This window comes from Alligator sinensis, unplaced genomic scaffold, assembly GCF_000455745.1.
Source record: "Alligator sinensis unplaced genomic scaffold, ASM45574v1 scaffold331_1, whole genome shotgun sequence".
NCBI classification, from domain to species: Eukaryota; Metazoa; Chordata; order Crocodylia; family Alligatoridae; genus Alligator; species Alligator sinensis.
In genome coordinates this window covers 1658430-1670987 of record NW_005842033.1, presented here as the reverse complement: position 1 = coordinate 1670987, position 12558 = coordinate 1658430, and positions in this window count along the sequence as shown.

The following is a 12558-nucleotide window of genomic DNA, read 5'->3' as shown; positions in this document are numbered from 1 at the left end:
CACCGCAATGCAAAGAACATCAAAAAAAAGAATCAACAACATTTTCTAAACCCTGCATATTCACTATTAAGTGCTCAGAAATGGGAACCAAGAGCAAATCAAAGCAGATAGCAACAGTACACCTAAAAAATTCCTAAATAACTAAGAACCTCAGGAAGCTCCCAAAAATCTGAGCAGTTACGCTGTGCAGAGGGACCCTGAGATGACCAGGTGTTCACAAACACCTGCATTCCCTATACGCAACACAAAAGCCTAAAATGGAGACAGGCCATGGGAGGAGCCCTTGGTGATGCTTTTATGCTTATCTAGTTGACCCAACTGGTAGGCCTTGCTTTTCCAACCATAGCCTGAATTAGCAACCAAGAGGAGAGAGGCCATATAGCAAGTGTACAGTTTGATGCCAGGTGGGGAATGGCTTCCACTTACCCAACCTGTGTCTATTCCATGCTCTCAGGCCTTGTGTAGATTCAGGAATGTTCTTTTATTTAAATTTACATGTGAAAACCCACTGTCCAAGTTATACTTGTAATTCAAGCCCCTTCCCCAATTGAAAATATACCTACACATCCAAATATTTCACCACAACCTGACCCCCGCACATTATTTTGCTCTCTTCTTTATACTCACAAATGGTTTTGCCATCTTAAAGGTCACCTGCTGAAAATGTTCAGATGCATTCAAGTCCACTTGCACTTCCTGTTTTTCTGTGTGTGGCTCAGGAATCTCATTCTGAACAGTTAGCCAATATGTCATGCTGCAATCATTGCAGCACTGAACCTATTCAACATTTTGAAAAGCTAATTAGCTTCATAAAAAATTCATATAGGCATGCAAATATTGTGGCCCAGATAAATAATTAACTGAACTCTTCCACACTAGCACTGAAGTGCTCCAAGGTTGCCCTCTCATGCCAGACTTGCTCAACAATTATTTGAGACATCTGATGTGGACAGCATTAGATGATTTTCTTGAAGGTGTAAACCTACACGGCAGCTTAATAAACAACATACATTTCACAACCAACATTGATTTACACATCTTCTGAAGAGATGATGCATGAAATGATCAGAAAAGTCAATAATGCAAGCAAAATATATGAGCTTGAGATAAGTAACAGAAAACAAAATCAATGCCTTCCAGCTATTATCATCATGAAGTAGAGTTCATAATAGATAACATTACATTTGAACAAGTTGCATCATTCAAATACCTGCAATCAGCTGTCACTTCTGACAATAATTGCAAGAAAGGTATTCGGATACATATATGTTAGCTCTAACTTTGGCACTAAATGCATTTAGCCGAACAATCAAGCAAACAATCTGAGGAGCTAGATATTTTATTATTCTGACATTAAAAAAAGATGACTGTGGAACACATTAATCATTACCTGTACTACCATATACATACAAAATACAGGCACTGAAGAAAGCTGAAGAGCAGCTACAAAAGTGCCCAGATGAATATCATAGCAAGAGCTATGTTTGTTCAATCATCCTATAACTAACACTACAGGGTAGCACAATGCAGTTGACTGTCAGAATGCAAGAGTGACAACGTCTACGTCACATCACAAACACAATATATCTCAGCTTTCTATACATAGTTTTCTATGAGACTTATCATATGACTTTTCATCAACAATTTCGGATAGCCTAAGGATGTAATCAATAAGAAAGAAGGGTAAGAGAATGCTCTAACCACTAAGGGTTTGTTTATACAGGAAGGCTATTGTGAAATATACTAGGGTGTGAATTTCAAATTCAGTACCTACCTCACATTAGCATCCCATGCTAATATACTAATACATCACTAGGAGTTCCTCTGGGTGGTTTTGCTTTGTCCATTTTGGAAACTGCACTACAGGATATGAGTCCACATGGGGAACTAATGCAGGAAAGCTCTACTGCAAGGGTTATTCAGTGCAATTTCATCACGTTGATTGGTCCTCAAACATGTTTTTAAAATATTTCTCACAGTATTTGAATGGCAGTGTGTGTCAGGCATGACAGTAAGAAAGAACAGGAAGAGCTTCTTATAGACCTCATTTAAGACTTGCCAAAAACAAGTTGACACTGTTTATGGAAGCAACAGTATCTCCACCACTCAGAGAACTGGTGATATCAGGCAGATTCTTTCACTTCTACGTCCATAATATGACTTTGACCTTGGCTACAAGTTGGTGATTATTCAGAAGCTATTATAAAATAAACTGAAGTAGACCAAATAAACTGGAGGTCCCCTGTCTGGTTTAGTTTCTAATAGAGCAGTATCCACAACACAAACATTGAAGCACAACTAAATAACTGTTGTCATGTCCTCTGGGCTGGGAGTGGTTGACATAGAAACTGAATCATGTTCCTTCCTAGGGAACACTCCCTAGGGGTATGACATATGAGTGAGGTGGTGCAGGGAAGATGGTATTTCTACTAACCATACTGTATCTGTTGTGTGAACATGGAGCTGCCAATCCAGTTCCACTCATCAGCTCTAAATTACTATTTACCTACCTAGCTGTATAGTCAGGATCTTAGAAAGCCAGACAGATGACTCTGAAACTATCACAAAATGGGAGAAGGGAGTACTATGGAAAGGAACTAAAGGGTGGTGGACAGCAAGTGGCTGCAGGCAAATTGCATAGAGAGGTGCAGTCCCAGCTGACTCTCTGCACAAAGCCCTGAGTAATTTTTTTTTCCTGGTTTTGACCTGCCCCCAAAATGAAATGATGCTTTGAACTGTGCTGTGTTCTGATTTTTATAGGATCCAAATCCTAAGCCAAAAATCAAAATTATGAAGTGCAAACCCACATGAACAAAACCAATCGCTAGCTTCCCTAAATCCCTGCAAACCCAAACCACTGAGTTTTGCACTGCTTTGCCAATAATAGTAACAAGTAACGTCGCGCTCAGACTGTAATTTTTCATATCCAGTATGCTGTTGTCATATGATTTACTGTGCTTGCACTGAGCACCATTGCCCAGGCCCTCTCCCTGCACTCCTCCTGATTTACTTAAATCTTTTTACTTTTATCAACCACAGGGAATGGGGACACTTACATGTAACAACTGACAATTTGAACAGAAAATACAGGGAAAAGCTGTGTAAAGCAAGTGGCTGAGATTATAGCTGTTGACTTCTAATATTATTTGACAGATGAGACTGCTGCAATTATCCCCTGTTCATGGGTTCCATTACTGGAACAAGAAGCGCACAAAATAAGGGCAATTTCCCAAACAATATATAGGGCCACTTAACTTTGTCAAGAGCCATTTCTGCAACTGAAGTCCTCCCTGGTTAAAGATACAAGGATAATGTGCTGGCAACTTCACACAAGCATTTAGTGCATACCACATTAACTGCCTTTTTAGCTGTTCTTTTCCTGCTCTGTTTGAGTCAAATAGGATATTATTTTTAAAGATATTTGTTTAAAGAATAAAATTGTATTTACTGCTGTTCCCCTCCCAGGAGCCTTACTTTGAAAAGTCTGCATTTCAGAAAGTTTACAGTGTATGAGCTCACACTGCATTTGTCTCTGCGGAGTCCTGCAGCACAGTCAGTGCCTGAGATGCTCCCCACTGCTGCCTCCATGCACCAGGGAGAAATAGCCCAGGCTTCTACACACCAGGCTCCCTGCATAGCGTCATTCCTCCGTCCTCAACCACATCACAAGCTTCTTCCTGAGCAGATGCCTCCACAAATCGCTGCCCCACATAAGCTCCTCCAAGCTCTACACACTCTTCCTTGTTCCCCATTCCATTATCACAGCCCCTCAACCCCAAACCCCTTTCACAGCCTATCCCACCTCCTGTCTTCCCTGGATTACCCAGGGTACATACAGTGCACAGCTGGTGAATTAAGACAACAGGCTGACAGCATTGGAAAAACGGAAGCAGCTGACAGATCTGAGCAGTTCCTCCGGCTAATCTTTGTGTAGCTCAAAATAATAATTTTGAATAAGGCAAAGAGCTTATAATGTCATTAATTTTCAAAGTTCAAAAGTGAGTAACACCTGTAATAATATCAAAATGTATGTGTGTGTAAGTAAACAAGAGAATGTTTCAAAAAGGGAGTAATTTTAAATGTTTCCTCTAGCAAAAGTTAGTAAATTATTATATTAAATTACCACACAGAAAATTCAATTGTCCTCAGACGACTTACTAAGCCAAATTTGGGTACTAAATGTAATCATCTGAGTGTGAAGCAGAGGAACATTAGTCTTAATTTAAGTTCAGATCTCAACACAACCTTAGCTATGGAGTCACAACTGACATCTCTATAATATATTTTTAAGATTGCCCCATAGTTTCACCTTGTGCAGCTATTTATAGATCAAAAGGGATTTCTTTCTTCAGAAAAAAAAAGCAAAAGGAAAGCAATACATTTTCAGATCTAGACGGTGAAAAAAGAGAGAGTGACTAAGCAGTGGACTGGATTATTGAGTAAGTGATAGTTATTAATTCATGTCTCCCTCTGAATCTGCACTGAGCCAAAGGTAGAATTTTTTTTTTTTCTTTTTTTCTTTTTTTTGCAGGAACACCAGATTTTCCATCCTGCATCAACCACTCACATCTGTTCCAACCCCCTCTCTAAAAGTGGCTAGTATCTGATGTAAACCATTATGGAACAACTTGTCCACGGGGATAAATTCCTTCTAATCTATGTCAGTCAGTGATTGTCATATTCCCCTAAAGTATGATGGTGGACATAGATTTGCATGAATCTAAACAGTTTTTTATCCTGTCTAATATCTTTGTGAAAGTTTTCATAATTTATAAAAATGCCTAACTTCTCTGATTATTACTAAAACTCGGTTTCAATCATAATTTATTGTAGAGGTTTCTATTGTGTATAGAGGTGTTTCCTTTTATTAAAGGGGGGAGGTTGGATGGGGGGGGTTAGATTGATGTTTTCAAGCCAAGGTGCATTGTGTTGCAATAACCCAGTCCAAAGCTAATAACCCAGTTCAGGCTGTGAGGGGAGGAAAGCCAGGGTGTTGGGGGAAAAGGCCCCTGCAGAGTTGGACTCCCTGTGCTGTACAGACCCCAACTGTGGGGGGACATGGCCAGGGAAGGGGGGTCTGTTTCCCTCGTACCCCTACCACTGCTCCCCACAGCTGAAAGGCCAGGTCTGGCATGGGGGCAGGGCTGGGATGATCACCTAGCCAAGATCTGGGGGAAAGTAGGGGGAAAAAGCCCCTACTGCATAGCCCCCCCACCCATATTGTGCAGATACAGCTAGGTGGGCCAGGCAAGAGGGCTCTATTCCCCCCTGTCGCAGGGCACCTCAGTGCCTGCTCCTAGGGAGTAGAAACTGCCAGGGAGAGAGAGCCCTGGCAGGACATAACGAGCCCAGCTGAGGGTTGCCAGGGTAACGAGCCCAGCTGCGGGTTGCCAGGGCAAGTAATGTGAGTCAGCTGGCCAGAAGGGGGCAGGGCCTGGCCCTCATAAAGCCCAGGGCTGAGGCCAGGCTGGTAGCTCCCTACCAGCAGTCAGAGGGGCAGGAGCTAGGAGGTGAGCAATGCAGGAACTACTCTAGCTGAGAGAAGGATGGTAGCTCTGAGAGGTTTGAGTACCATGGGTTAGCCAGGAGGCTTTATGTTTGAGTTATAGCCAGGAGGCTTGAGTTTATGTTCAGGCCTTGATATTACACTGGAGGTTTGGGTGAGGCTGTAGGGGTTGGAGGAGTCCTTGTAGGGACCCCAGAGGGGTGGGGCCCCAGTGCCTGAGTGAGGGCACAGTACTTTAAGGGGGAACCCCAGTGGTATGGGAACCCCGGCGCTGGTGAAGGCGCGGCGCTGGTGAAGGCAGCCCTAGCATGGGCACGATGAGCCCCGAAGAGGGGCATTTTGAGAAGCCCTAGCGCGGGCATGACGAGCCCCAGGAGGGGGCGTTACCAGGAGGCCCAAGCGTGGGTGTGGCGAGCCCCAGGAAGGGGGAGCGCACTTTAGGGAAGCCCAGCATGGGTACAGCGAGCCCCAGAGAGGGGGCGATATTATTGAGAAGCCCGGCACAGGCATGTAAAGTCCCAGAGAAGGGGGACTATTGAGAAGCCCGAAACGGGCATAGCAAGCCCGGCTGTACGCTAGTGCGGCAACAGCCCTCTGATAGGGGCAGGGTGCTGCGGTGGACCCCGACGGAAGGGGTTAGTAGTACAACGCCCCAGGAGAAAGGCAGGGTGCTGCAGTGGTCCCCGACCAAAGGGGATAGCAGTGCGGTGAGCCGGGATCAGAGAGGGTAGCCGTGCGGTTGGCCTAAAGGACCGGAGACCCGCTAGAGGGTCCCTGAGCGGGACAACACTTTTAGAGAAGGCCCAGAGTGGGCTTGACAAGAGTCCCAGTGAGGGGCTGTGTATTAGAGAGCCCAGAGTGGGCTAGACTGCAGGGGAGGCCAAGGAGTGGGCTAGATTACAGAGGAGGCCCGGGAGAACGGGTGTGTATCGTGACAGACCAACATCAGCACATCTGCGAGGCTTGGGGCATGGTATTAGGGGTTGGTAGGAGCCACGCATAGCCCCTAAGGCTAGGTTGTCTGGGGAGCACCCATCATACCAGGAGACCCCCAGGGGGTCCAGGAACATACGGGGACCAAGATCCCAGCTAACCGTGCCCAGGGAGTCGTAGGCAGCCTCCCAACTATACATAAACATCAAAGATGTGGCAGGCGAGAATTTGAGGGTGCCCTTGGGCTGACTTGGCACGGTGAGAAGGCCGTAAGGAGATCACGGCCCTCCTGACGGACCCCACCATGACACCCCCTCCTCTGCCCCTGGCCCCCATGGCTGAGATACCAGATCCACCTCCAAGATGGGGCTGGGATGATCCCCCGGCCAGGCTGCTGGAAAGAAAGCCAAGCTGTGGGGAAAAAGCCCCTGCTGCCAGGCCCTCCCCCCATGCTGCATAAATCCCAGCTGTGGGGAGCCAGTGTGGAGGGCTCCAGTCCCCCCCTTGCCAGCCCTGTTCCCCACGTCAGCTGGGCTCTGAAATAAGGGCTTTACTGCTTCTGCTCTGTGACAGCCTGGGGCAGGGCCTGCTGGGCTCAGCTGGAGCAGACAGTGGGGCAGAGGCTAGTCAACCCACCCTATGAGGGGCAAAGCATCATGGGATGCTGGGGAATGAGGCAACTTGAGTCAGGAGAGGATCTGGGACAGAAGGTCTAGAGACCAGTTTAACCTCAATCAGTTAAGTCTGACACTGTATCCATCCAGGTCTATCTTAAACCAGATTTGGCCATTTTGACACTAGTCTGTGTACACTGAAGTTCTGTTCCATTACAGGTCTAAACCAGTTTCCAATCACTTATACCAGTTTATGTGTAATGTCTGTCCCTATCCCTAGAGGTCATCTAGTCCAACCCCCTGCCAGAGGCAGGATCATCCCTAACTACACCATCCCAGGCAAATCCTTATTCAACCTATTATTAAAACTACACTGGCAACCCTGCCACACAACCACAAAGAACAGCACTGTAATCTGCCATGGGTAAAGCAGGGAGACCGTAGTGGCCAATGTCTTGCTGCCACATTCTTAAAATATGCTTGAGACATCCAAGGAAGAGGCCCAGGGCCCCACTACAAAGGAAGGCAAAAACCTATGGTCGTACGAATATGGTGTTACTATTTGCCTATGGTCATACTAATTTGACTATAAGGCAAAATTCCTTCCTGACCCCAAATGTGGCAATTAGGCTGACTCTGAGCAAAAGGGCAAGACACTTTAGCCAGGAACCTCCGGATTTTAGCTGGAAACCAGCCAGAGCACCTTTTTAGTCCCATGTAGCAACCAGGAAATCCCAGAAGCATGGAAAATACCCATAGGCATAGCTACTCCTAGATCATCCCTAACCAATGCTTATCCAAGCTCTTTTTGAACACCTCCAATGATGGAGAGTTCACAACTTCCGTAGTAGGCAGTCTATTCCACTGCCTCACTGTTCTAACAGTGAAGAAGTTTTTCCTGATATCCAGCACTGGACATGCCCTGGCCAAAAAGTAGCTATATGACTTTTTTCCACGTTCAAAATGTGTAGAGCGAGAGCAAGTGGTTAGGGGGATGTTTATACAGCAGTGCTCCTACACACATGTGATAGCCTAGATATAGCCTTCTGTAGAAAAAAGAATAGAAGCTGTCTTTTCTAAATCCTATTCTCCCAAAGCCAATCCCTATATTACCCTGCCTCATTCTCCTATTGTCAAAATATTAATAATTTCCCTAAGCTAGTATTTAGCTATACTGCATATAGCCAGAATTCAAAGCTTTATACACATACACACACACACAATTTGTAAGGCTTCAGTCTTTTATATCACTGCTTTCATTGCCCTCCTACTCCTTTGCAACTGCTAGTTAGTTCTTTCCTAGAATCTGACCTTTGGCTGGAGGGCAGGCAGATGGTAGTGTCCTTAGACAAGACCAATTCTCCTCCTTGACCAGGTGTCACTCAAAAGCCTTAAAGATCCGTAGTCTTGAAACCCCAGGTCCCTTCTGAATCTGGGTCAATGTTAGCACAATGCACTGCAGTGATGCCAGGCCAGCCAGGAAGTATTTCCACTCCTTAGGAATACAGAGAGATGGTTAGGTCCAGCCAGTTTAATTATAACATTTGGGTTTTGATTTTTGTTCAGCCCCTGAGGTCTTAGTCTTTTTAATAAGAGTCCCCACACAAAAGGCAACTCCATACTAGAGAGGCTCAGACTTGGCCTCCGCACTTCACACAGGAATTGATTAGATGTCGTCTTTTTTCTTTCCTTTTTTTTTTTTTTTTTTACAAATTCGAAAAGAAAAGGGACACGATTTAAAACTAAAATAGAACCAAGCACATTGTACAAAGGATTATTTCAAGTAATTCTCCTTGAAACTGCAACAAAAGAAGGTTTCCTGGGGATTAAATGGACTGTCAGGTAATCAGAAAAGTTGTTTTAGGTTTTCCTCCAGAAGAAAAGCAGCATTTTGGATGGATTTTTTTTTCTGGTGTTTTGTGACACTTTACAGCTTATTCCCTCATGTCACACCAGTTTATTTCATTATTCATAAACACAATGAATGCCAGAGTGATCTGAAAAGCTATGGGGCCCTTGCAGGATCAACCAATAAGCCATTTTCTTCCCCTCCCAATGCAAATAATGTGCACCCTCACCCCTGTATTTATTTAACTGTAACTCATACTGGCATTTATTTGCTTTAAGGGGCTTCTTAATAGGTCTCTTTCCTAAATTCTTCCCATGGAGTTAACCATACTATACAGGTAACTAACACCACCTGTCAGAAGAGTACAAACAACTTAATTTTTTTTCCTGCCCTTCATAAAAGAACAAAGATCACCAGGGACCCCCTATCCACAGAAACCTTTAACACATCTTTCCATGAGTGAATCCACTACAGCCTTAAACTACATCACATTCTGAACGGAACCAAAGGAACCTGTTTGCTGCCCTTGTACCTGAAAACTTGGTATTTCCCCTTCTGCCTAAGTAAGTTGACCAAGATACTAGCAAGAAAACCCAAATAAACCATAGTTTCTCTTATTGCTTATGAGCCGCTAGTACCCAGTACTCAGACCAATATGTTGAAAGATAACACTTGTTGCCCTGGTTGCTGAGTGCCTCCTGTTCCAAAACTAGGTAAATCCTCTCTGCCTGCTGGATCTCTCTCTGTGGCATCTACTACTCTTGATCACTTCAAACTCCTGTCCAACCTCTGCAGTGTGAACAGAAATACCTTGAATTGGTTCTGCTTCTTCCTTTCAAAGCCCACCTCAAGCATCCTCGGCCATGGAGTCCACAAAGCTCAAATCATCTCCTCCCATGTGTGGAGAGATGTGTCAATAGGCAGAAAACTTCCTGCTATCCATCTCTTTTACATCAAATGTACACACAAGCATCCTCTCTCAGGTTTTACAATGCCTAGCTGTAACCAGCAGCTAAAGTTGAAAATAGGCAAGACTGAGATGACTTGGGTAGGAAAAAGAAGGCATGCTCAAGAAAAGCCTCGTTACCATCTCCCACTTACAAGGGCATCTGTCCCCAGACTGTTAAGTTGGCCTACATAGTGGAGTCCTTTTGGACTACTCACTGCTACTGGATGCCCAAATAGCAAAAGACGCCCACTTCCATCTGTGACTAAGCATCCAATTCAATGCTGTCAAAAAGGATGTGGGAAACTGGAGTTTAGAAAATCACTTTCCCTCATGCAAATAGTTTGATTTTTATTTCATATTGACAATGTAGATGCTCATGAAAAGAAAGAGCTGACAGCACTAGGTAGAGTTGGCCACAACATAGCCAGATGCTGTGCAAGCATCACCCATGGAGCATTGCCAGTGCATCTCAAGAAGCACCTCCTGACACAGGGCTCCATCAGTGCAAAGCTGCTAGTGATGACGAACAGTAACACAGTTTTGTAATGCAGGCAAATACACAGAAAATTGAATGTCAGTCTCTATAAAAAAATGGCTTCCACTTACCATGGGCCAATGTGACATGGCTCTTAACATCAGACATCTTGCTGACCCAGCCAGACAGGACAATTGTGACTATTATGTGCACCTTGATTTTTATCTCTAAGAAAGAGAGAGAAACATTTGACACCACTAATGGCCCAGGAAAATGACTTTTTTTTTTTTAAATCTAAGAGAAGAGGTTTCTTTTCCATGAACTGCTTCCTCCTGAAAGAATTTTTATTCCAATTATTCAGACACCTGCTGGTGTCCCAGCAGCCCCCCATGACAGCAGCTAACCCTCCAGGGCTGAACAGCAGAAGGAAACAAACCACGGAACAATGTTGTACAGGAGAAACAATACACACACCAAAAAGCCGGAGAGCACAGCAGCAAATGTGTTATTAGTCTGACATCACAAGGGTCTGCTTGTTTGTTTGCTTTCTCCTTTTATGTCCTGATGTTCTCTCTGGTGGGCCACATGTTGAATTTGTCTTGATTAAGTTGAGACTTTTATTATGCTGTATCCCCAGTAGAATTAAGGAAGGGAAAGGGGAAAAAAAAAAACAACTGCATATGGCAAGGACGGTGCTATAGATACTGAAATCCTGGCACTGAAATGACAGACAGAACAAATAAAGCTCCTTTGTATCAGCTTAAAGACACTGAATATACAGATCCATCTCTGTGCTCAGGCTTTAGGAAAAGGAGAAGGTAGAATCAGTGGTACATAGAAAGATAAATATTTAAAATTATTGACAGAAAGCTTGAAAAAGTTTGACTGTAAGTTCCTGGTGGCAAGGGACCTGGTAGCAGGATCTTGTAAAACAAAGCCCTGATTATGGGAACTACTGCAGCATCTAGGGACTGCAATAAATAATATCATAAACATTAGAACTTTGTTGGAAATAAAGAACAGCTACTTAGCAAATCTTACTCAGATTTTCCCTGAGTCAAATGCATGCTGGGATAGACTTTGTGGGCCAAATCATTGGGCCAGCACATTTGAAACCTATGCACCTTGATACTCTTGCTGCTGGATGCTGGTCTGGTCCCCAAGCCAGTGGTAGAGCAGCCCATAGGTGGCATACAATAGCTCTGAGCTACCCAGGATTCTCTTATACAGACCAAGTCTTCAAGTGGATCTGTAAAACCAGTTTCAATTTATTTTGCCAGAGCAGCACAAAACAGCTATGTGGGGGTTGCCAGAGATCTGTCTCCAAGAGTTCAATCAATTCTATGTGGATTCTCATATTATGCAATCATCAGTAAAGCTCATAAATATGTGCCTCACTACCAAGTCTCAGGGCTTTGATTTAAAGAGTTCCCAATAATCTGGGACACCACAATTAACATATTTAATAGAGCGACTAATAGGGGGGGAAGACCTTTATACTATAACATATGAGGATTTTATGGTGTGAAGGAAAAGAAACAAGTTACAAACAACAGAAATAAGGGTACAGTGAAAACTGACTAGTTTTTCCTTTCACCCTGAACTTTGTGAGATCTAGAGATCACAACACAAAAATAACAATGGGTAAATTTAGAATGATTAGCCTACATTTTCAAAAGCTCTCAGTGATTGTTGAATGGCTATCCTGAGCCTGAAAATAAAAGGCAGCTGATTAGCACTTTCTGGGCATGTCTACACAAGACATTTACTGCACAGCAGACTAATTAGCTGTCTCAGCATCTACACATGCACCCCTATTAGGCTGAAGTAAACTAATTTACTTTGCAGCAGGATTGTACTTGTAAATAGAGGCTGACCCCCGGGCGCCCTGCCAGCCCGGAATGCTCCGACCTGGCTCAACATGCTGCGCTCCTGGGCACATGTTCAAATGGCAATGAGTTTATTGTTCTGCATTAATTGCATGTGTAGATGCACCCTCTATAAATCAAGCCCCATTATAAGAATCTCAAGTTGAGCACACTAAACCAGGGGCTACTTTTGAAAATGCAGACCATTCATCAGCATAGGTTTATCTAACCCACAAAAATCCCAACAGCAGAAGATCATGGTTACAATATGGTGCTGGATTGTTCAAAGGATGAGACGACAACTCGGTGCCCAGTGAGAACATCTGAATAATGCAAGATAAGAAATCAATAATCAAATAGATTT